Source organism: Ranitomeya variabilis, chromosome 2 (genome assembly GCF_051348905.1).
Source record: "Ranitomeya variabilis isolate aRanVar5 chromosome 2, aRanVar5.hap1, whole genome shotgun sequence".
Lineage (NCBI taxonomy): Eukaryota > Metazoa > Chordata > Amphibia > Anura > Dendrobatidae > Ranitomeya > Ranitomeya variabilis.
The window spans coordinates 1110702068-1110729056 of NC_135233.1; the positions used below are offsets into that span (position 1 = coordinate 1110702068).

At 52.3% G+C, this 26989-nt stretch overlaps 2 protein-coding genes across 6 annotated transcripts in view; one reads left to right on the forward strand and one right to left on the reverse strand.

The window, feature by feature from the left end:
* The window catches only part of LOC143808856 (low density lipoprotein receptor adapter protein 1-B-like), a 100193-nt gene that overhangs the window by 7768 nt on the left and 65436 nt on the right, over window positions 1-26989 (reverse strand). The window lies entirely within an intron of this gene.
* FNDC4 (fibronectin type III domain containing 4) overlaps window positions 720-26989 on the forward strand; it is a 65705-nt gene continuing 39435 nt past the window's right edge. Inside the window, exon 1 of one of the 3 annotated variants that reach the window (XM_077291973.1) lies at window positions 720-864. The gene's annotated coding sequence lies outside the window, so the exon portion shown is untranslated. Of the gene's footprint in view, window positions 865-945; window positions 1059-26989 lie in introns of those variants that run through there. The other 2 variants (XM_077291970.1, XM_077291971.1) reach the window with 2 other exon arrangements.

A 26989-nucleotide genomic window follows, 5' to 3' on the forward strand; every position in this document is an offset into this window, starting at 1 on the left:
GGACGTGGTGTAGATTGTCAGCTCCAGGGGTCAGTGTGAGGGTTATACGTCCTGACCTGTGCATGATGACACAGGACGTGATGTAGATTGTCAGCTCCGGGGGTCAGTGTGAGGGTTATACGTCCTGACCTGTGCATGATGACACAGGACGTGGTGTAGATTGTCAGCTCCAGGGGTCAGTGTGAGGGTTATACGTCCTGACCTGTGCATGATGACACAGGACGTGGTGCAGATTGTCAGCTCTGGGGGTGAGTGTGGGGGTTATATGTCCTGACCTGTGAATGATGACACAGGACGTGGTGTAGATTGTCAGCTCCAGGGGTCAGTGTGAGGGTTATACGTCCTGACCTGTGCATGATGACACACAGGGCGTGGTGTAGATTGTCAGCTCCAGGGGTCAGTGTGAGGGTTATACGTCCTGACCTGTGCATGATGACAAAGGAGGTGGTGCAGATTGTCAGCTCCGGGGGTCAGTGTGAGGGTTATACGTCCTGACCTGTGCATGATGACACACAGGACGTGGTGTAGATTGTCAGCTCCGGGGGTCAGTGTGAGGGTTATACGTCCTGACCTGTGCATGATGACACAGGATGTGGTGTAGATTGTCAGCTCTGGGGTCAGTGTGAGGATATTTTCTGTGTCCTGCTTACTGATATAAGATAATGGAGAGGCAGGGGTTAATCAGTGATTATCACACAGCTCCGCCCAGCACAGGTAGTGACATCACACATCACACTGCATCACTCAGCATCTGTGCACTGAAGGAGCTGCAGCATCCAGGCCCATCTCCAGCTCTGCAGCCCCTCCATCTAAGCCTGGACCCTCACATGCTGCGCCCTGCAGGATGGGACCCCAGGAGGCGAGGTAAGAGGAGGAGGAGGGAGCGAGTGGTCCAGCAGCATCCAGAGCAGGATGATGAGGATGATGAGGATTAGGAGGATGAGCAGCCAGACCCCCAGGATAAGAACCGAGGACAGAGACGGGGGTCTAGTAATGAGGAGGAGACCCCCGGAGGAATGCAGGAGGAAGGAAGGACGGCTGATGAGGCAAACACAACTGTGTATATATATATATATCCTCCATGTACTATACCCCGGTCACTGCCCCCAACCTCTCCTCTGTGTATTATACCCCGGTCACTGCCCCCGATCTCTCCTCCGTGTATTATACCCCGGTCACTGCCCCGATCTCTCCTCCGTGTATTATACCCCGGTCACTGCCCCCGATCTCTCCTCCGTGTATTATACCCCGGTCACTTCCCCCGATCTCTCCTCTGTGTATTATACCCCGGTCACTGCCCCCGATCTCTCCTCCGTGTATTATACCCCGGTCACTGCCCCCGATCTCTCCTCCGTGTATTATACCCCGGTCACTTCCCCCGATCTCTCCTCTGTGTATTATACCCCGGTCACTGCCCCCAACCTCTCCTCTGTGTATTATACCCCGGTCACTGCCCCCGATCTCTCCTCCGTGTATTATACCCCGGTCACTGCCCCCGATCTCTCCTCCATGTACTATACCCCGGTCACTGCCCCCGATCTCTCCTCCGTGTATTATACCCCGGTCACTGCCCCCGATGTCTCCTCTGTGTATTATACCCCGGTCACTGCCCCCGATCTCTCCTCCGTGTATTATACCCCGGTCACTGCCCCCGATCTCTCCTCCATGTACTATACCCCAGTCACTGCCCCCGATCTCTCCTCTGTGTATTATACCCCGGTCACTGCCCCCAACCTCTCCTCCGTGTATTATACCCCGGTCACTGCCCCGATCTCTCCTCTGTGTATTATACCCCGGTCACTGCCCCGATCTCTCCTCTGTGTATTATACCCCGGTCACTGCCCCGATCTCTCCTCCGTGTATTATACCCCGGTCACTGCCCCCAACCTCTCCTCTGTGTATTATACCTCGGTCACTGCCCCCAACCTCTCCTCCGTGTACTATACCCCGGTCACTGCCCCCGATCTCTCCTCCGTGTATTATACCCCGGTCACTGCCCCCGATCTCTCCTCCGTGTATTATACCCCGGTCACTGCCCCCGATCTCTCCTCTGTATATTATACCCCGGTCACTGCCCCCGATCTCTCCTCTGTGTATTATACCCCGGTCACTGCCCCCGATCTCTCCTCTGTATATTATACCCCGGTCACTGCCCCCGATCTCTCCTCTGTGTATTATACCCCGGTCACTGCCCCCGATCTCTCCTCCGTGTATTATACCCCGGTCACTGCCCCCGATCTCTCCTCTGTATATTATACCCCGGTCACTGCCCCCGATCTCTCCTCTGTGTATTATACCCCGGTCACTGCCCCCGATCTCTCTGTATATTATACCCCGGTCACTGCCCCCGATCTCTCCTCTGTATATTATACCCCGGTCACTGCCCCCGATCTCTCCTCCGTGTATTATACCCCGGTCACTGCCCCCGATCTCTCCTCTGTGTATTATACCCCGGTTACTGCCCCCGATCTCTCCTCCGTGTATTATACCCCGGTCACTGCCCCCGATCTCTCCTCTGTGTATTATACCCCGGTCACTGCCCCCGATCTCTCCTCTGTATATTATACCCCGGTCACTTCCCCCGATCTCTCCTCTGTGTATTATACCCCGGTCACTGCCCCCGATCTCTCCTCTGTGTATTATACCCCGGTCACTGCCCCCGATCTCTCCTCTGTGTATTATACCCCGGTCACTGCCCCCGATCTCTCCTCTGTGTATTATACCCCGGTCACTGCCCCCGATCTCTCCTCCGTGTATTATACCCCGGTCACTGCCCCCGATCTCTCCTCCGTGTATTATACCCCGGTCACTGCCCCCGATCTCTCCTCTGTGTATTATACCCCGGTCACTGCCCCCAACCTCTCCTCTGTGTATTATACCCCGGTCACTGCCCCCAACCTCTCCTCTGTGTATTATACCCCGGTCACTGCCCCCGATCTCTCCTCTGTGTATTATACCCCGGTCACTGCCCCGATCTCTCCTCCGTGTATTATACCCCGGTCACTGCCCCCGATCTCTCCTCCATGTACTATACCCCTGTCACTGCCCCGATCTCTCCTCCGTGTATTATACCCCGGTCACTGCCCCCGATCTCTCCTCTGTGTATTATACCCCGGTCACTGCCCCCGATCTCTCCTCTGTGTATTATACCCCGGTTACTGCCCCCGATCTCTCCTCCGTGTATTATACCCCGGTCACTGCCCCCGATCTCTCCTCTGTATATTATACCCCGGTCACTGCCCCCGATCTCTCCTCTGTATATTATACCCCGGTCACTGCCCCCGATCTCTCCTCCGTGTATTATACCCCGGTCTCTGCCCCCGATCTCTCCTCTGTGTATTATACCCCGGTCTCTGCCCCCGATCTCTCTACTGTATATTATACCCCAGTCACTGCCCCCGATCTCTGTTCCGTGTATTATACCCCGGTCACTGCCCCCGATCTCTCCTCTGTGTATTATACCCCGGTCACTGCCCCGATCTCTCCTCTGTGTATTATACCCCGGTCACTGCCCCCGATCTCTCCTCTGTGTATTATACCCCGGTCACTGCCCCCGATCTCTCCTCTGTGTATTATACCCCGGTTACTGCCCCCGATCTCTCCTCCGTGTATTATACCCCGGTCACTGCCCCCGATCTCTCCTCTGTATATTATACCCCGGTCACTGCCCCCGATCTCTCCTCTGTATATTATACCCCGGTCACTGCCCCCGATCTCTCCTCTGTGTATTATACCCCGGTTACTGCCCCCGATCTCTCCTCCGTGTATTATACCCCGGTCACTGCCCCCGATCTCTCCTCTGTATATTATACCCCGGTCACTGCCCCCGATCTCTCCTCTGTATATTATACCCCGGTCACTGCCCCCGATCTCTCCTCCGTGTATTATACCCCGGTCTCTGCCCCCGATCTCTCCTCTGTGTATTATACCCCGGTCTCTGCCCCCGATCTCTCTACTGTATATTATACCCCAGTCACTGCCCCCGATCTCTGTTCCGTGTATTATACCCCGGTCACTGCCCCCGATCTCTCCTCTGTGTATTATACCCCGGTCACTGCCCCGATCTCTCCTCTGTGTATTATACCCCGGTCACTGCCCCCGATCTCTCCTCTGTGTATTATACCCCGGTCACTGCCCCCGATCTCTCCTCTGTGTATTATACCCCGGTTACTGCCCCCGATCTCTCCTCCGTGTATTATACCCCGGTCACTGCCCCCGATCTCTCCTCTGTATATTATACCCCGGTCACTGCCCCCGATCTCTCCTCTGTATATTATACCCCGGTCACTGCCCCCGATCTCTCCTCCGTGTATTATACCCCGGTCTCTGCCCCCGATCTCTCCTCTGTGTATTATACCCCGGTCTCTGCCCCCGATCTCTCTACTGTATATTATACCCCAGTCACTGCCCCCGATCTCTGTTCCGTGTATTATACCCCGGTCACTGCCCCCGATCTCTCCTCTGTGTATTATACCCCGGTCACTGCCCCGATCTCTCCTCTGTGTATTATACCCCGGTCACTGCCCCCGATCTCTCCTCTGTGTATTATACTCCGGTCACTGCCCCCGATCTCTCCTCTGTGTATTATACCCCGGTCACTGCCCCCGATCTCTCCTCTGTGTATTATACCCCGGTCACTGCCCCCGATCTCTCCTCTGTGTATTATACCCCGGTCACTGCCCCCGATCTCTCCTCTGTGTATTATACCCCGGTCACTGCCCCCGATCTCTCCTCTGTGTATTATACCCCGGTCTCTGCCCCCGATCTCTCCTCTGTGTATTATACTCCGGTCTCTGCCCCCGATCTATCCTCTGTGTATTATACCCCGGTCTCTGCCCCCGATCTCTCTACTGTATATTATACACTGGTCACTGCCCCAATGTATCCCCTTGATTTCTGACACTGACTTGATAAAGTATTCATACCCCTTGAATACACATTTTCCGCCTTTTTTCACCCTTCACCCTCAAACTTAAATGTATTTCATTGAGATTTTTCGCGATACAAACACAAAGTACCGAGTATTTGTGAAATGTAAAGGAAATGATACAAGGTTGTGAGGTGCATTAGTATTTAGCCCCCTGTAGTCTGATACCCCTAAATCAAATTCTGAGTGACCAAGTGCTCACAGAAGTCACATAATTCGCACATAGCGTCTATCTGGGTGTGATTCCTTCTCAGTATAACTACAGATGTTCTGTGAAGGCCTCAGAGGTTTGTGTGAGGACATAATGAAAACCAAGGAGCCCACCAGACAGGTCAGGGATAAAGTTTTGTAGAAGAGTAAAGCAGGGATAGGTTATAAAAGTTTGTTTTATCTTCAGCCATGTGAAGATCTGATGTTGTGGGATGTAATAATCACCTAGGCAGGTAACAATGCAACTATCTATTATTCCTTACATCCATGATCTTACAGCAACTCCGGGTGGATGGTCACAATGTAATGTCCCCAGTCCACAAGATCCCTTCTGCCTTGTAACAGACAATACCGCTGTCGCCCAACATCTGGTTAGCCCACAGCTTTTGTATCTCCCGCCACTATAGACTGTGGAGACCTGGGTGTCGTAACCAGTGCCTTCCCCCCTCCCATCAATCCCGTAATGAAACACACACAGTCCTAGGTGGGTTGAACAGGTCGGTCACAGTTTATTAATTAAATAATCAGAGAAAGGCAATTACATATCGTAACGAGCGGCTCGCGCCGAGTTCCTGTCCGTGATCGACAGGGGAATTGGCCCAACGAGCGGTTACGACCTTTGCCCTCCTCCGCTTCTTCCGCTGTGACTTAATAAAATTACTAAGGTTAGTTACATCCACATGCTTATATACACACTTTTTTTTTTTTTTTTTTTTAAATTGCCATAGACTTTACAAATTTACATTATCCCGCGGGTTAGTATCCCCAATAGCCTTTAAAAGGGAGGGAGGGTGGGACAAAAGCTTCCAGGTGTCCGCCGGGAGGAAAAGAGGAAGTTCCCGGCCGGACACCTGGATTTAACCCCTGTAGGAGTGGCCGTAGGACCCCTCCCCTCCAGTGACCACTGGCCGGCTGGGGGTCTTCCAATTAGTGCATCACTAAAGGGGAGTGATGCCAGGGGGGAACTGGCACTGACATCCTTTCTGTGCTGCTCTATCTAGGTGCTCCCCAGTCAGAGAAGCGCACCTTATACAGTACCGCGTCTGCCAGACTGTGGAGACCTGAGTGTCGTAACCAGTGCCTTCCCCCCTCCCATCAATCCCGTAATGAATCACACACAGTCCTAGGTGGGTTGAACAGGTCGGTCACAGTTTATTAATTAAATAATCAGAGAAAGGCAATTACATATCGTATTGAGCGGCTCGCGCCGAGCTCCTGTCCGTGATCGACAGGGGAATTGGCCCAACGAGCGGTTACGACCTTTGCCCTCCTCCGCTTCTTCCGCCACGGAGGATCCCGTGTATTACCTACGCGGGACTCCGACCCCACCCATCAATGTTAGGGCCTGTTCAACCCCATCCTGTAAACCCAACAAGAATTATCGAGGCCAATGTCCGTTAGGTGAACTCCGTCCGGTCTTAATTGTAGCGTGTTATCCCCTTATAGGTATTGGTGACGAATCACGATACCGCCTTTTCCTCACACATTTTCCAATCCGAGCATTGAATTTACCCCTTGTCCGCTCTATGGCTCTTTTATCTCTTGCTCCTCGCCATAGGTCCCGTGGTGTTCCATCTGACCACACCAGTATCATGTTCCTGAATAGACAGCTGAACCAATCCATATCAGTTGTCTCCCATTTGTACAATTCGGCCACCTTTTGTTTGCCAAGGTCATTGCCACCCACGTGTAAGACCATTATCACCAGGTGCTCCGCCCTCCTTGCTAAGCCAACCATCTCCTTGAACACCTGCTTCCGCTGGAGGCCTCTGACATCCCTCCAGTTAACGTTTATGCCCGGGAGGTAAAGATTTGTTCCTCCTGGCCGCAGTTTAGCCCTCTTTTCGGCCCAGTATACGTAGGAATCTCCTACAACCCAAACTTCAACCCCTGTAAGAGACAACACATGTTAATTAAGCAAGTCGGGTCTTATGTATCTGGCGAAGCATGCGGACTTCCAAAGACCCATTCTCTGCACTTCGGCCTCTTGACACTCCTGCCTTAGCTGCCTCTGTGGCCGCCCCTATCCGGAACGAATGTGTTCCATACTCCTTTGGATCCGTTTTTTTTTTTTTTTTAAGCATAGCTTGAACTGTGCCTGGAATTGGTACTTGGTCAGAGGGGACCCGTCTGTATGAGTGAAGATTGAGTGAAGAAAAATCTACCAGCGTGTCCTATTACATCGTATCTTTTAACAATTTTCAGCGGGCAAGCTGAGCCCTCTGTAGAGTTAACCGGGACCCATGTGCCCCTACCGGTGGGATCGCATTTGGATTTTCAAACCCTGATGCGCAGGGCGTCGCTGTATATAACTATGTCCTCATTAATTAGGCCTCCTTCCGACGTGTTTTTTGACCGCGGTAGCAATTCACTAATACGCAGTGCTCCGAAAAAGACGGTCGCAAAAGCTGCCGGTATGAGGGCCGCCTCATATTGCGATGAGCAGACTGACGGGGATATCGCAATCAGGTCCTGCAATAGTCTCAGAGAAATGGGGCGGCGACATTCTTGGCTGAAGCCTTTTCCAACCTTTTATGGCTTGTCTTATGCAGAAGGACTTAGTTACGTCTACCCATCCCAATAATTGAAAGAAAAAATGCTAGTCCCGTTAATAATTTCCGTTGTGCCGAGGTCCTCGAGGCCCTGCCTTCCCTCATCCGTCACCGCGCTTCGTGTTCCGACGCTTTCGTCAACTGGCCTACCCTGACTTAGTGAGCACCACTCCTCCCAAGCCTTACCATACACCTGCCCGGTAGCTGGGGAAACGGAGGCCCGGAATAAGGGCATCAATGATTGGCCACTGTGTCCCACAGGGACAGTGGACACAGAATACCCCGCGGTTGCGCGTTGGGCTGCTGGATTCTGAAAGCCTGCCAATTGGAAACTAACAGTGGGCTAATGATATTATCGTCAACTTCCGCCACCACGGTGGCTCTACACCAAATATTGTTTAGAGATTAGAATTTCTGGGGCCGACGAACAGGAAATCGTCGAGGTAAAATTAGGGATTTACTGCCCGTCTCGCACCGAACTACCCAATCTAGGAAGGTGCTGAATAGCTCAAAATAGTGACATGAGATGGAACATCCCATCGGGAGGCACATGTCGAATTAGTAATGTAGGTCCTCTTTGCAGCCCAGGAAACATTCGGGGTGTGCGGGTAGTAAATGGAATGCCGATTCTATGTCGGATTTGGCTAGCAGGACGCCGGGTCCGGCTGCCCGGACTAATTCTACTGCCTTATCGAAAGACGCGTATGATACGGAAGCTTCTTCTGGTGAAATTGCGGCGTTAACCGAATCGCCCTTTGGGTGAGATAAATGATGGATTAGGCGGTAACTACAGGGTTTCATTTTTGGTATAATGCCTAGTGATGATATTTTAATGGTTTTGAAGGGGAGCGACTTAAAGGGGGCCTGCTATTCTACCCAGTTCTACCTCATTTTCAATTTTTTGTCTAAGCATTTGGGGAAATTCGCGAGCCGATATTAGGTTATCGGATAGGGTTGGTGTTCTTGTTAGCCTCAAGGGAATAAAAACCCGCTTTCTTATTGGGGTAGAGCTTTAGCCAGGGGGCCAACCATACGTCTGTTGCTTTAACCCCCCAGCCTAGATCGGGCTGTAGGGCCAGACGCCTGCGGAACTCCTTGTCGTACAGACGCCAGGCTGAACCGCCGTGCGACTTGTACGAACTATATATCGTGTCCTGATATATAACAATTCGGAGCAGCATTCCAGATATTTCTGGCCCATAATACAGCCCAATACTGCGAAGGCCTGGAGCCAATTATTCATGGCTAATGCAATTTTTTGATCTCCCCCTATCGAAATTCCTATCGTTGGCTTTATCCACTGTTTGTTGGTCCGCTGATATCAGCGACCATATGTCCACATAATCGTTGCTCCAGATTTTCTGTCTAGTTTCCTGATCTATATGGGCGCCTAGCGGGCTGATCCCGCAGAAGAAGGCGTCTTTGTGTAGATTAGCGGATTGTGGTGCTGTATTGTTCAGCACTTGTTCGCTAGAGTGTGATAGTTGTAGGATTGACTCCTTTACCGCTGAGGTTAGCTCCATTTCTTGTAACATTTCCTTGCCACCCTTGGAACACTCACCGCTGTGTGACTCTGGACGAGTGTACTCCGATCCTGGAGGACCCCCCGCAGATGATGACAGGGTGATGTTGCAGGATGGGGAAACTCTGGCTCCCGCTACAGCGAGGGATTGTCCGATGTGCTGGCCGATGCACTTTGTATCGTGCGTTGGAGCCCGATTACAACCACGTAGTGGCGGATTGATGGCTCTGTCTTCAGCGACTGCGTGGTGGTTGTTGTGGCTGGAAGCCGCGGGGGATTGTGCTCCCCGGCTGAAAGCCCTAGAGGGTGCCCGCGATTTAGAGGATTTGCCACGTGCGCGACTTCTATCCGGGCTCTGCGATACTTCGGACCCCTCGGATGTTGCTGATGATAGCCATCCTGAGGCCCGCGGTCTGCGGCGGCTCCTATGGGAGCTGTGTCTGCGACGGTGACGGGAGGGGTGTTTAGAGGGGTAGCGCGAATGGTGATGGGAGTTGTCCGAGGAGGATTGGGAGGACGTTTGGCGTCTACGCCTTCGTCCACCGTTGCTCAGCGGTGTAATGGGGGGGTTCTAACATTATTACAAGGGGGATTAATGGCAGTGTACGGTTCCGTAGTGCTACTTAGGAGTGGGGGGGGGTTAGGAGGTAACCGTATTCTATCCCGTTGCTGGAATTTGACAGGGCAGCGGTAAACGTATACTGTTTATTAGGATTTTGGGCAGTGGGGGGAGGTGTAAATATGTCCGTGTTTGGTGCGTTTACTGATCTTTCGCAGTGATTCCCGCTGTGCAGCTGTTGAGCGCCTTGCTCGGTTCTTTTGGACCGAACAATGCGCTCTTCAGCTGCGCTGTAACCTCCACGGCCTGACCCCTGATACCCCCGAGCAGGCATCAGTGCTGCGTCTGCCGGGGGTAGGCTGGAGGTAAGGCCAGGTAAACAATCAGCGCGCTGATCGGTCTGGTTCGACCGATCAGCGCGCTCTGGAGACCGTGTGGCGTTAATGCCAGTCTCCAGACTACTCCTGCGGGCGGCATATATGTGCCCGCAGGGAAGGTAATGGAGGACTGGCTAGCTAGCGCTGTTTTCAGCGCTTTGATGCGGTGACCGGAAGTATGTGGGCGGGGACCGGAAGTATGTGGGCGGAGCTTGCTCGGAGCGACGGACCGAGCCCGAGGAGGGAGCCGGACGTCGCCGGCAGCAGCGAGGCGGCGAGGCCGCCCCCTCCCCGACCTGGAGCCCGCTCTGGGGCGCGGAGTAAGCGGGCGGTCCGCCCTTCCCCTGCACCGCCCGCAGCATCACCGGAGCGGTCGGGGAATGGGGCGATGCCTCTAGCCGCCCGGCGCTGCACCTCCACGCTGCGGGGGAAAGTGGCGGCGCCGCACGCGTACCTTCACGACCCGCCGCCCCCTCCGACGGGGGACTGTGAACATTTTTACGGCGGGTGCGTCGCCCAGCCCGACCCCGCCTCCTCCGGGCAGTCGCCTGCACACCCGCAGCAGGGAGGGCCCCGGACCGCTGCGATGCCGAGAGTGGCTCCGGCGTAGGAATCCGGGCAGACCGCTGCGGTACAGAGAGGGGCTCCGGCGTAGGAATCCGGGCAGACCGCTGCGGTACAGAGAGGGGCTCCGGCGTAGGAATCCGGGCAGACCGCTGCGGTACAGAGAGGGGCTCTGGCGTAGGACACTGGGCAGCTCCGCTCTCCGGACCCCCGGCACACAGCGACCCGCAGCTGGGGTGCCGGTCGGGGGCCAGCCGGACACGCAGGGACCTGGAGGTGCAGGGGAAATGGACCGGGTGAGGGGATTGTGAGCAGGGGGGGAGGAGAGGGGACAGAAAGTTGAGCCCTGACCCTGGTAAAAATGGCCTGAAGCCAGTGCTCACCTTTCTATGCTGCTCCCTTCAGCAGGGCCTCAACCAGGGGGTCCGACATTATTGCAGGGGTACAGACAAAAGCTTCCAGGTGTCCGCCGGGAGGAAAAGAGGAAGTTCCCGGCCGGACACCTGGATTTCACCCCTGTAGGAGTGGCCGTAGGACCCCTCCCCTCCAGTGACCACTGGCCGGCTGGGGGTCTTCCAATTAGTGCATCACTAAAGGGGAGTGATGCTAGGGGGGAACTGGCACTGACATCCTTTCTGTGCTGCTCTATCTAGGTGCTCCCCAGTCAGAGACGCGCACCTTATACAGTACCGCGTCTGCCAGACTGTGGTCACAGTCCATGCTCCATACCATGACCGTAGCACGTTTCCTGCTCCAGCTGACAACAACCGTCCTTCACCCCTTAACGTTCAATGACGGATACATCCGACATTGGACTGAGCTGATCCGATCAGCTGACATGTGCCCCTAACAGCCGCATGTGGAATCGTGATTCACCTGCGGCTGTTAACATGTTAAATGCCGCTGTGAAGCTCTGACAGCGGCAAGTAACATGCACGCGCAGGAGGCGCATCATTGCCTCCTTCCATCGGCGTTCGTGTCACACGACCGTGGTCGCCGATGGGTTGGCATGACAACCCGGGGTCTGTAGGAGACCCCTGTGGTTGTGATAGCTGGATAGCTATGAGCGCCGCCTAGTGGTCAGCGCTAATAGCAAGTGAGCATATCTGCTACATAGGACTGCAGCCCTGCTCTACGGACCACAAGTGATCGGATGATCGCAGCCTCTAACCTCTCATGGAGACTATTGAAGCAAGTGAAAAGTAAAAAAAAAAAATATATAAAAGATCAAATCACCCCCCTTTCTCCCCATTCAAAATAAAACAATAAAAAAATCAAACATACACATCTGGTATCACCACGTTCAGAATCGCACGATCTATCAGTATGTAAAAAGAATTAATCCAATCGGTAAACGGCGTAGCGAGAAAAAAATCAAAACGTCAGAATTATATTTTTTTGGTTGCTGCAACATTGCCTTAAAATGCAATAACGGGCGATCAAAAGATCCTATCTGCACCAAAATGGTATAATTAAAAACGTCAGCTCGACGCGCAAAAAAATAAAACCTCACCCGACCCCAGATCATGAAAAATGGGGACGCTACTGGTATCGAAAAATGGTGACTTTTTTTTACAAACTTTGGATTTTTTTTCCACCAATTAACCAAAAAATAACCGAGACATGTTTGGTGTCTATGAACTCGTAATGACATGGAGAACCATAATGGCAGCTCAGTTTTAGAATTTAGTGAAAATGGTAAAGAAAAATCCAAAAAACAATTGTTGCAATTTTGTCGCACTTGGAAATTTTCCTTGTTTTCCAGTACACGATATATGGTAAAATGAATGGTGCCATTCAAAAGTAAAACTCGATCTGCAAAAAACAAGCCCTCACATGGCCATATTGATGGAAGAATAAAAAAGTTATGGCTGTGGGAAGAAGGGGGCAAAAAACAAAAGTGCAAAAAGGGGAAATACCCCTGGTCCTTAAGGGGTTAGGGGAAATAAATCAGCTCACCCCCAGTGCAGGAGTCCATGATCAACGCCACTGCAGGCACTCGAGCAAGACAAGAAGGAGAAATGATCCAGCTACCCGGGCAGCAAGTCTTGATAAAATATGCGATTTCTTAATGAAGATGATTTAAAACCAGGATGAGTAACTAATCTTTAATAAAGAATCATGTGCTTCATCAAGACTTGCCATCCTGGAAGATGTATCATTTTTTTCTTAAGATAGTTCCTCGGCGATTGGTATCATGACAGTAGCACATGTATCCAGCTCCAGCTGGCAACCCATCTCCAATCTCCATAGGCCATCCATACAGGGGCACCAGGACCTCCCAACAGATCCTCAGCGTCACTGTACCAAGACCTCACTAAACATGAAGCCTATTGCCCTCCCTCTCCTGGGCTCTGCCCCCTCGATGGGCACCAGGACCTCCCAACAGATCCTCAGCGTCACTGCACCAAGACCTCACTAAACATGAAGCCTATTGCCCTCCCTCTCCTGGGCTCTGCCCCCTCGATGGGCACCAGGACCTCCCAACAGATCCTCAGCATCACTGCACCAAGACCTCACTAAACATGAAGCCTATTCCTTTCCCTCTCCTGGGCTCTGCCCCCTCGATGGACACCAGGACCTCCCAACAGATCCTCAGCGTCACTGCACCAAGACCTCACTAAACATGAAGCCTATTCCTCTCCCTCTCCTGGGCTCTGCCCCCTCGATGGGCACCAGGACCTCCCAACAGATCCTCAGCGTCACTGCACCAAGACCTCACTAAACATGAAGCCTATTGCTCTCCCTCTCCTGGGCTCTGCCCCCTCGATGTGCACCAGGACCTCCCAACAGATCCTCAGCGTCACTGCACCAAGACCTCACTAAACATGAAGCCTATTGCTCTCCCTCTCCTGGGCTCTGCCCCCTCGATGGGCACCAGGACCTCCCAACAGATCCTCAGCGTCACTGCACCAAGACCTCACTAAACATGAAGCCTATTGCTCTCCCTCTCCTGGGCTCTGCCCCATCGATGGGCACCAGGACCTCCCAACAGATCCTCAGCGTCACTGCACCAAGACCTCACTAAACATGAAGCCTATTGCTCTCCCTGTCCTGGGCTCTGCCCCCTCGATGGGCACCAGGACCTCCCAACAGATCCTCAGCGTCACTGCACCAAGACCTCACTAAACATGAAGCCTATTGCTCTTCCTCTCCTGGGCTCTGCCCCCTCGATGGGCACCAGGACCTCCCAACAGATCCTCAGCGTCACTGCACCAAGACCTCACTAAACATGAAGCCTATTGCTCTCCCTCTCCTGGGCTCTGCCCCCTCGATGGGCACCAGGACCTCCCAACAGATCCTCAGCGTCACTGCACCAAGACCTCACTAAACATGAAGCCTATTGCTCTCCCTCTCCTGGGCTCTGCCCCATCGATGGGCACCAGGACCTCCCCAACAGATCCTCAGCGTCACTGCACCAAGACCTCACTAAACATGAAGCCTATTGCTCTCCCTCTCCTGGGCTCTGCCCCCTCGATGGGCACCAGGACCTCCCAACAGATCCTCAGCGTCACTGCACCAAGACCTCACTAAACATGAAGCCTATTGCTCTCCCTCTCCTGGGCTCTGCCCCATCGATGGGCACCAGGACCTCCCCAACAGATCCTCAGCGTCACTGCACCAAGACCTCACTAAACATGAAGCCTATTCCCCTCCCTCTCCTGGGCTCTGCCCCCTCGATGGGCACCAGGACCTCCCAACAGATCCTCAGCGTCACTGCACCAAGACCTCACTAAACATGAAGCCTATTGCTCTTCCTCTCCTGGGCTCTGCCCCCTCGATGGGCACCAGGACCTCCCAACAGATCCTCAGCGTCACTGCACCAAGACCTCACTAAACATGAAGCCTATTGCTCTCCCTCTCCTGGGCTCTGCCCCCTCGATGGGCACCAGGACCTCCCAACAGATCCTCAGCATCACTGCACCAAGACCTCACTAAACATGAAGCCTATTGCTCTCTCTCTCCTGGGCTCTGCCCCCTCGATGGGCACCAGGACCTCCCCAACAGATCCTCAGCGTCACTGCACCAAGACCTCACTAAACATGAAGCCTATTGCTCTCCCTCTCCTGGGCTCTGCCCCCTCGATGGGCACCAGGACCTCCCAACAGATCCTCAGCGTCACTGCACCAAGACCTCACTAAACATGAAGCCTATTGCTCTCCCTCTCCTGGGCTCTGCCCCCTCGATGGGCACCAGGACCTCCCCAACAGATCCTCAGCGTCACTGCACCAAGACCTCACTAAACATGAAGCCTATTGCTCTCCCTCTCCTGGGCTCTGCCCCCTCGATGGGCACCAGGACCTCCCCAACAGATCCTCAGCGTCACTGCACCAAGACCTCACTAAACATGAAGCCTATTGCTCTCCCTCTCCTGGGCTCTGCCCCTCGATGGGCACCAGGACCTCCCCAACAGATCCTCAGCGTCACTGCACCAAGACCTCACTAAACATGAAGCCTATTGCTCTCCCTCTCCTGGGCTCTGCCCCCTCGATGGGCACCAGGACCTCCCAACAGATCCTCAGCGTCACTGCACCAAGACCTCACTAAACATGAAGCCTATTGCTCTCCCTCTCCTGGGCTCTGCCCCCTCGATGGGCACCAGGACCTCCCAACAGATCCTCAGCGTCACTGCACCAAGACCTCACTAAACATGAAGCCTATTGCTCTCCCTCTCCTGGGCTCTGCCCCCTCGATGGGCACCAGGACCTCCCAACAGATCCTCAGCGTCACTGCACCAAGACCTCACTAAATATGAAGCCTATTGCTCTCCCTCTCCTGGGCTCTGCCCCATCGATGGGCACCAGGACCTCCCAACAGATCCTCAGCGTCACTGCACCAAGACCTCACTAAACATGAAGCCTATTGCTCTCCCTCTCCTGGGCTCTGCCCCCTCGATGGGCACCAGGACCTCCCCAACAGATCCTCAGCGTCACTGCACCAAGACCTCACTAAACATGAAGCCTATTGCTTTCCCTCTCCTGGGCTCTGCCCCATCGATGGGCACCAGGACCTCCCCAACAGATCCTCAGCGTCACTGCACCAAGACCTCACTAAACATGAAGCCTATTGCCCTCCCTCTCCTGGGCTCTGCCCTCTCGATGGGCACCAGGATCTCCCAACAGATCCTCAGCGTCACTGCACCAAGACCTCACTAAACATGAAGCCTATTGCTCTCCCTCTCCTGGGCTCTGCCCCATCGATGGGCACCAGGACCTCCCAACAGATCCTCAGCGTCACTGCACCAAGACCTCACTAAACATGAAGCCTATTGCTCTCCCTCTCCTGGGCTCTGCCCCCTCGATGGGCACCAGGACCTCCCCAACAGATCCTCAGCGTCACTGCACCAAGACCTCACTAAACATGAAGCCTATTGCTCTCCCTCTCCTGGGCTCTGTCCCATCGATGGGCACCAGGACCTCCCCAACAGATCCTCAGCGTCACTGCACCAAGACCTCACTAAACATGAAGCCTATTGCCCTCCCTCTCCTGGGCTCTGCCCTCTCGATGGGCACCAGGATCTCCCAACAGATCCTCAGCGTCACTGCACCAAGACCTCACTAAACATGAAGCCTATTGCTCTCCCTCTCCTGGGCTCTGCCCCATCGATGGGCACCAGGACCTCCCAACAGATCCTCAGCGTCACTGCACCAAGACCTCACTAAACATGAAGCCTATTGCTCTCCCTGTCCTGGGCTCTGCCCCCTCGATGGGCACCAGGACCTCCCAACAGATCCTCAGCGTCACTGCACCAAGACCTCACTAAACATGAAGCCTATTGCTCTTCCTCTCCTGGGCTCTGCCCCCTCGATGGGCACCAGGACCTCCCAACAGATCCTCAGCGTCACTGCACCAAGACCTCACTAAACATGAAGCCTATTGCTCTCCCTCTCCTGGGCTCTGCCCCCTCGATGGGCACCAGGACCTCCCAACAGATCCTCAGCGTCACTGCACCAAGACCTCACTAAACATGAAGCCTATTGCTCTCCCTCTCCTGGGCTCTGCCCCATCGATGGGCACCAGGACCTCCCCAACAGATCCTCAGCGTCACTGCACCAAGACCTCACTAAACATGAAGCCTATTGCTCTCCCTCTCCTGGGCTCTGCCCCCTCGATGGGCACCAGGACCTCCCAACAGATCCTCAGCGTCACTGCACCAAGACCTCACTAAACATGAAGCCTATTGCTCTCCCTCTCCTGGGCTCTGCCCCATCGATGGGCACCAGGACCTCCCCAACAGATCCTCAGCGTCACTGCACCAAGACCTCACTAAACATGAAGCCTATTCCCCTCCCTCTCCTGGGCTCTGCCCCCTCGATGGGCACCAGGACCTCCCAACAGATCCTCAGCGTCACTGCACCAAGACCTCACTAAACATGAAGCCTATTGCTCTTCCTCTCCTGGGCTCTGCCCCCTCGATGGGCACCAGGACCTCCCAACAGATCCTCAGCGTCACTGCACCAAGACCTCACTAAACATGAAGCCTATTGCTCTCCCTCTCCTGGGCTCTGCCCCCTCGATGGGCACCAGGACCTCCCAACAGATCCTCAGCATCACTGCACCAAGACCTCACTAAACATGAAGCCTATTGCTCTCTCTCTCCTGGGCTCTGCCCCCTCGATGGGCACCAGGACCTCCCCAACAGATCCTCAGCGTCACTGCACCAAGACCTCACTAAACATGAAGCCTATTGCTCTCCCTCTCCTGGGCTCTGCCCCCTCGATGGGCACCAGGACCTCCCAACAGATCCTCAGCGTCACTGCACCAAGACCTCACTAAACATGAAGCCTATTGCTCTCCCTCTCCTGGGCTCTGCCCCCTCGATGGGCACCAGGACCTCCCCAACAGATCCTCAGCGTCACTGCACCAAGACCTCACTAAACATGAAGCCTATTGCTCTCCCTCTCCTGGGCTCTGCCCCCTCGATGGGCACCAGGACCTCCCCAACAGATCCTCAGCGTCACTGCACCAAGACCTCACTAAACATGAAGCCTATTGCTCTCCCTCTCCTGGGCTCTGCCCCTCGATGGGCACCAGGACCTCCCCAACAGATCCTCAGCGTCACTGCACCAAGACCTCACTAAACATGAAGCCTATTGCTCTCCCTCTCCTGGGCTCTGCCCCCTCGATGGGCACCAGGACCTCCCAACAGATCCTCAGCGTCACTGCACCAAGACCTCACTAAACATGAAGCCTATTGCTCTCCCTCTCCTGGGCTCTGCCCCCTCGATGGGCACCAGGACCTCCCAACAGATCCTCAGCGTCACTGCACCAAGACCTCACTAAACATGAAGCCTATTGCTCTCCCTCTCCTGGGCTCTGCCCCCTCGATGGGCACCAGGACCTCCCAACAGATCCTCAGCGTCACTGCACCAAGACCTCACTAAATATGAAGCCTATTGCTCTCCCTCTCCTGGGCTCTGCCCCATCGATGGGCACCAGGACCTCCCAACAGATCCTCAGCGTCACTGCACCAAGACCTCACTAAACATGAAGCCTATTGCTCTCCCTCTCCTGGGCTCTGCCCCCTCGATGGGCACCAGGACCTCCCCAACAGATCCTCAGCGTCACTGCACCAAGACCTCACTAAACATGAAGCCTATTGCTTTCCCTCTCCTGGGCTCTGCCCCATCGATGGGCACCAGGACCTCCCCAACAGATCCTCAGCGTCACTGCACCAAGACCTCACTAAACATGAAGCCTATTGCCCTCCCTCTCCTGGGCTCTGCCCTCTCGATGGGCACCAGGATCTCCCAACAGATCCTCAGCGTCACTGCACCAAGACCTCACTAAACATGAAGCCTATTGCTCTCCCTCTCCTGGGCTCTGCCCCATCGATGGGCACCAGGACCTCCCAACAGATCCTCAGCGTCACTGCACCAAGACCTCACTAAACATGAAGCCTATTGCTCTCCCTCTCCTGGGCTCTGCCCCCTCGATGGGCACCAGGACCTCCCCAACAGATCCTCAGCGTCACTGCACCAAGACCTCACTAAACATGAAGCCTATTGCTCTCCCTCTCCTGGGCTCTGTCCCATCGATGGGCACCAGGACCTCCCCAACAGATCCTCAGCGTCACTGCACCAAGACCTCACTAAACATGAAGCCTATTGCCCTCCCTCTCCTGGGCTCTGCCCTCTCGATGGGCACCAGGATCTCCCAACAGATCCTCAGCGTCACTGCACCAAGACCTCACTAAACATGAAGCCTATTGCCCTCCCTCTCCTGGGCTCTGCCCCCTCGATGGGCACCAGGACCTCCCCAACAGATCCTCAGCGTCACTGCACCAAGACCTCACTAAACATGAAGCCTATTGCTCTCCCTCTCCTGGGCTCTGCCCCCTCGATGGGCACCAGGACCTCCCAACAGATCCTCAGCGTCACTGCACCAAGACCTCACTAAACATGAAGCTTATTGCTCTCCCTCTCCTGGGCTCTGCCCCCTCGATGGGCACCAGGACCTCCCCAACAGATCCTCAGCGTCACTGCACCAAGACCTCACTAAACATGAAGCCTATTCCCCTCCCTCTCCTGGGCTCTGCCCCCTCGATGGGCACCAGGACCTCCCAACAGATCCTCAGCGTCACTGCACCAAGACCTCACTAAACATGAAGCCTATTGCTCTTCCTCTCCTGGGCTCTGCCCCCTCGATGGGCACCAGGACCTCCCAACAGATCCTCAGCGTCACTGCACCAAGACCTCACTAAACATGAAGCCTATTGCTCTCCCTCTCCTGGGCTCTGCCCCATCGATGGGCACCAGGACCTCCCAACAGATCCTCAGCGTCACTGCACCAAGACCTCACTAAACATGAAGCCTATTGCTCTCCCTCTCCTGGGCTCTGCCCCCTCGATGGGCACCAGGACCTCCCCAACAGATCCTCAGCGTCACTGCACCAAGACCTCACTAAACATGAAGCCTATTGCTCTCCCTCTCCTGGGCTCTGCCCCCTCGATGGGCACCAGGACCTCCCAACAGATCCTCAGCGTCACTGCACCAAGACCTCACTAAACATGAAGCCTATTGCTCTCCCTCTCCTGGGCTCTGCCCCCTCGATGGGCAGGACCTCCCCAACAGATCCTCAGCGTCACTGCACCAAGACCTCACTAAACATGAAGCCTATTGCTCTCCCTCTCCTGGGCTCTGCCCTCTCGATGGGCACCAGGACCTCCCAACAGATCCTCAGCGTCACTGCACCAAGACCTCACTAAACATGAAGCCTATTGCCCTCCCTCTCCTGGGCTCTGCCCCCTCGATGGGCACCAGGACCTCCCAACAGATCCTCAGCGTCACTGCACCAAGACCTCACTAAACATGAAGCCTATTGCTCTCCCTCTCCTGGGCTCTGCCCCCTCGATGGGCACCAGGACCTCCCAACAGATCCTCAGCGTCACTGCACCAAGACCTCACTAAACATGAAGCCTATTGCTCTCCCTCTCCTGGGCTCTGCCCCCTCGATGGGCACCAGGACCTCCCAACAGATCCTCAGCGTCACTGCACCAAGACCTCACTAAACATGAAGCCTATTGCTCTCCCTCTCCTGGGCTCTGCCCCCTCGATGGGCACCAGGACCTCCCCAACAGATCCTCAGCGTCACTGCACCAAGACCTCACTAAACATGAAGCCTATTGCTCTCCCTCTCCTGGGCTCTGCCCCCTCGATGGGCAGGACCTCCCCAACAGATCCTCAGCGTCACTGCACCAAGACCTCACTAAACATGAAGCCTATTGCTCTCCCTCTCCTGGGCTCTGCCCTCTCGATGGGCACCAGGACCTCCCAACAGATCCTCAGCGTCACTGCACCAAGACCTCACTAAACATGAAGCCTATTGCCCTCCCTCTCCTGGGCTCTGCCCCCTCGATGGGCACCAGGACCTCCCAACAGATCCTCAGCGTCACTGCACCAAGACCTCACTAAACATGAAGCCTATTGCCCTCCCTCTCCTGGGCTCTGCCCCCTCGATGGGCACCAGGACCTCCCAACAGATCCTCAGCGTCACTGCACCAAGACCTCACTAAACATGAAGCCTATTGCTCTCCCTCTCCTGGGCTCTGCCCCCTCGATGGGCACCAGGACCTCCCAACAGATCCTCAGCGTCACTGCACCAAGACCTCACAAAACATGAAGCCTATTGCTCTCCCTCTCCTGGGCTCTGCCCCATCGATGGGCACCAGGACCTCCCAACAGATCCTCAGCATCACTGCACCAAGACCTCACTAAACATGAAGCCTATTGCTCTCCCTCTCCTGGGCTCTGCCCCCTCGATGGGCACCAGGACCTCCCCAACAGATCCTCAGCGTCACTGCACCAAGACCTCACTAAACATGAAGCGTATTGCTCTCCCTCTCCTGGGCTCTGCCCCCTCGATGGGCACCAGGACCTCCCCAACAGATCCTCAGCGTCACTGCACCAAGACCTCACTAAACATGAAGCCTATTGCTCTCCCTCTCCTGGGCTCTGCCCCCTCGATGGGCACCAGGACCTCCCAACAGATCCTCAGCGTCACTGCACCAAGACCTCACTAAACATGAAGCCTATTGCTCTCCCTCTCCTGGGCTCTGCCCCCTCGATGGGCACCAGGACCTCCCAACAGATCCTCAGCGTCACTGCACCAAGACCTCACTAAACATGAAGCCTATTGCTCTCCCTCTCCTGGGCTCTGCCCCCTCGATGGGCACCAGGACCTCCCAACAGATCCTCAGCGTCACTGCACCAAGACCTCACTAAACATGAAGCCTATTGCTCTCCCTCTCCTGGGCTCTGCCCCCTCGATGGGCACCAGGACCTCCCAACAGATCCTCAGCGTCACTGCACCAAGACCTCACTAAACATGAAGCCTATTGCCCTCCCTCTCCTGGGCTCTGCCCCATCGACGGGCAAAAGTGTTGACACCCTCAACCTTACACATTTGCCTTCAGCTCAAAGAATGAAGAATGATCCAAGAGCCCAGTCTCCAGGCTGTCTGCAGGGTTGTGTATTAGAGATGCCCCTGCAGAGAGGACAGTGACACGAGTGCCCCCACAAGGTGCAGCACAGAAATGTTAAGATCAAAATTACTGTTATTGTGAGCAGACAAACAAATTGAAGATGAAATGATCTAAAAGGTCTAAAGTTAAAGATGATACATTTCCTTTGTATTTTCGGCAAAAAAATATATATGTGTCATTTTAAAAAATACAAAAAGGAGAATGGGCCTATGCAAAATTTTGTGCACCCCTGGAGATTTGTGCGCTCAGATAACTTTGACCAAGGTTTCAGACCTTAATTAGCCTCTTAAGGTACCGTCACACTAAACGATATCGCTAGCGATCCGTGACGTTGCAGCGTCCTGGATAGCGATATCGTTGTGTTTGACACGCAGCAGCGATCAGGATCCTGCTGTGATATCGCTGGTCGGAGCTAGAAGTCCAGAACTTTATTTGGTCGTCAGATCGCCGTGTATCGTTGTGTTTGACAGCAAAAGCAACGATACCAGCGATGTTTTACAATGGTAACCAGGGTAAATATCGGGTTACTAAGCGCAGGGCCGCGCTTAGTAACCCGATGTTTACCCTGGTTACCAGCGTAAAATGTAAAAAAAACAAACAGTACATATTCATATGCGTCCCCCGGCGTCCGCTTCCCACACTGACTGAGCGCCGGCCGCAAAGTGAAAGTGAAACCACAGCACAGCGGTGACGTCACCGCTGTGCCCTGCTACTGCCGGCGCTCAGTCATTGCAGGAAGCGGACGCCGGGGGACGCATGTAAGTATGTACTGTTTGTTTTTTTTACATTTTACTCTGGTAACCAGGGTAAACATCGGGTTACTAAGCGCGGCCCTGCGCTTAGCAACCCGATGTTTACCCTGGTTACCCAGGGACCTCGGCATCGTTGGTCGCTGGAGAGCGGTCTGTGTGACAGCTCTCCAGCGATCAAACAGCGACGCTGCAGCGATCGGCATCGTTGTCGCTATCGCTGCAGCGTCGCTTAGTGTGACGGTACCTTTAGGGTTATGGCTTGTTCCTTTCATCATTAGGAAAGATCAGGTGATGAGTATTTTGAAGCTTTAAAAAAAACCCAAAAAAACAGCCTCCTTTAACCTTGTGCCAAAAAAAGTAGCAGCCATGGCTTCTTCTAAGCAGCTGCCTAGTACTCTGAAAATGAAAATGGTGGAGGCCCACAAAGCAGGAGAAGGCTATAAGAAGATAGCAAAGAGTTTACAAGTTTTCCTTTCCTCACTTCAAATTGTAATTAAGAAATGGCAGTTACCAGGAACAGTGGAGGTCAAGACAAGGTCTGGAAGACCAAGAAAAATTTCAGTGAAATCTACTCAAAAGACCTTTAGAAAGATTTATCAGACTCTGGAGTTGTGGTACATAATACTGTTCAGCCACACCTGCACAAATATGGTCTTCATGGAAGAGTCATCAGAAGAAAATCTCTCCTGCATGCTCACCATAAAATTCAGCGTCAGAAGTATGAAAAGAACATCTAAACAAGCCTGATGCATTTTGGAAACAAGTCCTGTTAACCGATGAGTTAAAATAGAACTTTGTGACCACAACGATCAGAGTTATGTGTGAAAAAGGGGCAGAGAATTCCAGAAAAAAAACATCTCGCCAATCATTAAGCAAGGGGGAGGATCAATTACGCTTTGGGGTTGTGTTGCTGCCAATGGCACGGGGAACGTTTCATGGGTGGAAGGAAGACTGGATTCAATGAAATTTCAACAATTTCTTGATGCAAACACAACACCATCTGTAAAAAGCTGAATGTGAAAAGAGGAAGAGGAAGAGGATGGCTTTTACAAGTGGAGAGAGATCCTGAACACACGTCACAATCCACAATAGACGACCTGAAAAGGCGAACGATGAAGGCTTTACAATGGCCCTCACAGTCCGCTGATCTAAACATCATTGAAAATCTGTGCAGAGACCTCAAAATAGCAGAGGAAGCAAGACGCCCCAGGAATCTCACAGAACGGGAGGAATTCTCCAAGCAGGAATGGAGAAAAATCTCTCAAGAATTTAAAGACTATTGTCTGGCTACAAAAAGCGTTTACAAGTTGTGATACTTGCAAAAGGGGTGACACTAGGTATTGACCATTCAGGGTGTCCAAACTTTTGCATAGGCCTATTTTCTTTTTGGTAATTTTTAAAATGTAAAAGATAACAATATATTTTTTGTCTAAAATATAAAGGAAATGTGTCATCTGTACCTTTAGGCCTTTTAGATCATTTAATCTTCAACTTGCTTAACTGTTCGCAATAACAGTAATTTTGACCAGGGGTGTCCAAACTTTCACATGCCACCAAATAGGACTGTGCCATCCACGATGGGACTGATTGATAACCCCTAACTTTTATACCACTTCGTCTGCAGACACTTTTTAGTGCCATGAAAGAGATCATACAATTGTGATCTTACAGATTTGTCCAGCTGGAATGTCCAGGTATGTACCTACTGGGCTCTAACAGCAGGTGTATCCCCCAAGAGAACAGGAATTTTACCCTTTAACTAGTATTGTCTGGCACCTAAAGTCAAAGTATGCCTTTTGAGACTCCCCATGGAGAAATGAAGCCATGTTTCCTTCCACTGTGTCACGCTGCAGCTCCGCAGGTAAGTGCAGACTCCACTAGATGGCAGCAGAGTGGAGAGAGGGCTGAAATCCTGCTCATAGCAGACCAGCAGAACTGCAGCGAGGATACCACTAGGTGGCAGCAGAGTGGTCAGACAAGCCGGGTAGATACCAGACAGTAGTGTAATACAAAGGGAAATTCCAAACACAGAGTCAAAGGAGTGCCAGAAGGTCAGTACCGGTCCTTAGCAGAAGTATCAGAAGGGAGAGACAGAAGCAGGTCAGAGCCAAAGCAGAATCGAGTACCAGGGAATCCAAGCACACAGAGACAAACAGAGTCAGGGGCGGGAAGATAGGTACAAACAGACACGGACAAAGTCAGCTAAACGCAGCAGGACAAATTAGGGTTTCACCAGAGCCAGCACACATGCTGTAGGCAGGAAATATAACTGCCACTGTCTGCAGAATGCAGCGCAGCTAAATAGCAGACCCGACACCGGAACGAGGCAGAGAAAGTTAACCCCTGACATGACCAGACTGGGAAAGGAGAGACAAGACCCAAAACCCGGTCTGGATCATGACACACTGGTCTGCTGGAAGCTTTTTTCTCTCTGTTGATCTCTCAAATATTGTGAGGAAAGCTTCAACATCATGCTCAGGCATCTGCAATGAAGCTTGTACTCTTCTCCGAGCCGACACAGGTTCTTCCTGAACTACAGGTGTTTCTGGCAACACCTTTATCTGCTCTAACAAACAACTGCTGGAGAAACATTTTTTCTTTTGCTGATTAATGTTTGCAAGTAGTATCTGTTTAACTACATCCTCTCTGTCTGCAGTGTTTTGTAAGTGCAGCAGACTTAGCAAACATAACCCATTACATACAAATTACTGAATTTTGTGCCCGCATTCTCCACCATATGTGACAGATTAGTTCCAGGATCTCTGTCTCCTGGGTCAGAAGGAAGCTTCAGCACTCTGAAACACAGTTCACCCCAGGAAAGTTTTGTGCAACTTTCCAGAACAATTTTTTTGTTATATATAAATCAGCAAAAGAAAAACATGAAGGATACAAAATAAAATCCGAGGTGAGCTGGCCGCTAACTGGAAACATAAATGCTGACTGAGCTAGGCACAGTGCACAGAGTCCGCAAACAACAGCTTTCCCAGGAGCACAGAGAGAGTCATCAGTTTGTGGACATTCTGCCCTTTTATACCAGATCTGACATTGCAGGTGATTAGCCACAATCATCCCCAAATTATTGAGAGGCAAAGTATAGCAGGGGGAGGTAAACAGCTCCCGGCTACCATACTGCCTGACTGGGTTATTTACATCCTATAAGTCACGGATCCAGGGAATATGCAGAGCATATTAACGTGTAACAGTATAGAGGGCACTATGTATTCTGTTATATAACACTCCAGAAGAGTTATACTGCATATATCATGATAAAACACTGCAGGAGTCATAGTACACCATGTATATTGTGATTTAACACTACAGGAGTCATATAACACCATGTATATCACGACATAACACTACAGGAGCCATACTACACTATGTATATCATGACATAACACTACAGGAGTCATATTACACTATGTATATCATGATATAACACTATAGGAGCCATACAACACTATGTATATCATGATATAACACTATAGGAGCCATATTACACTATGTATATCATGATATAACACTATAGGAGCCATATTACACTACGTATATCATGATATAACACTATAGGAGCCATATTACACTACGTATATCATGACATAACACTACAGGAGCCATATTACACTACGTATATCATGACATAACACTACAGGAGCCATATTACACTATGTATATCATGACATAACACTACAGGAGCCATATTACACTACGTATATCATGACATAACACTACAGGAGCCATATTACACTACGCATATCATGACATAACAGTACAGGAGCCATATTACACTATGTATATCATGACATAACACTGCAGGAGCCATATTACACTATGTATATCATGACATAACACTACAGGAGCCATATTACACTACGTATATCATGACATAACACTACAGGAGCCATATTACATTATGTATATCATGACATAACACTACAGGAGCCATATTACACTATGTATATCATGACATAACACTACAGGAGCCATATTACACTACGTATATATCATGACATAACACTACAGGAGCCATATTACACTATGTATATCATGACATAACACTACAGGAGCCATATTACACTATGTATGTCATGACATAACACTGCAGGAGCCATATTACACTATGTATATCATGACATAACACTGCAGGAGCCGTAGTACTATGTATACCATGACATAACACTACAGAAGCCATATTACACTATGTATACCATGACATAACACTACAGAAGCCATATTACACTATGTATATCATGACATAACACTACAGGAGCCATATTACACTATGTATATCATGACATAACAGTACAGGAGCCATATTACACTATGTATGTCATGACATAACACTGCAGGAGCCGTAGTACTATGTATACCATGACATAACACTACAGAAGCCATATTACACTATGTATATCATGACATAACACTACAGGAGCCATATTACACTATGTATATCATGACATAACACTACAGAAGCCATATTACACTATGTATATCATGACATAACACTACAGGAGCCATATTACACTATGTATATCATGACATAAC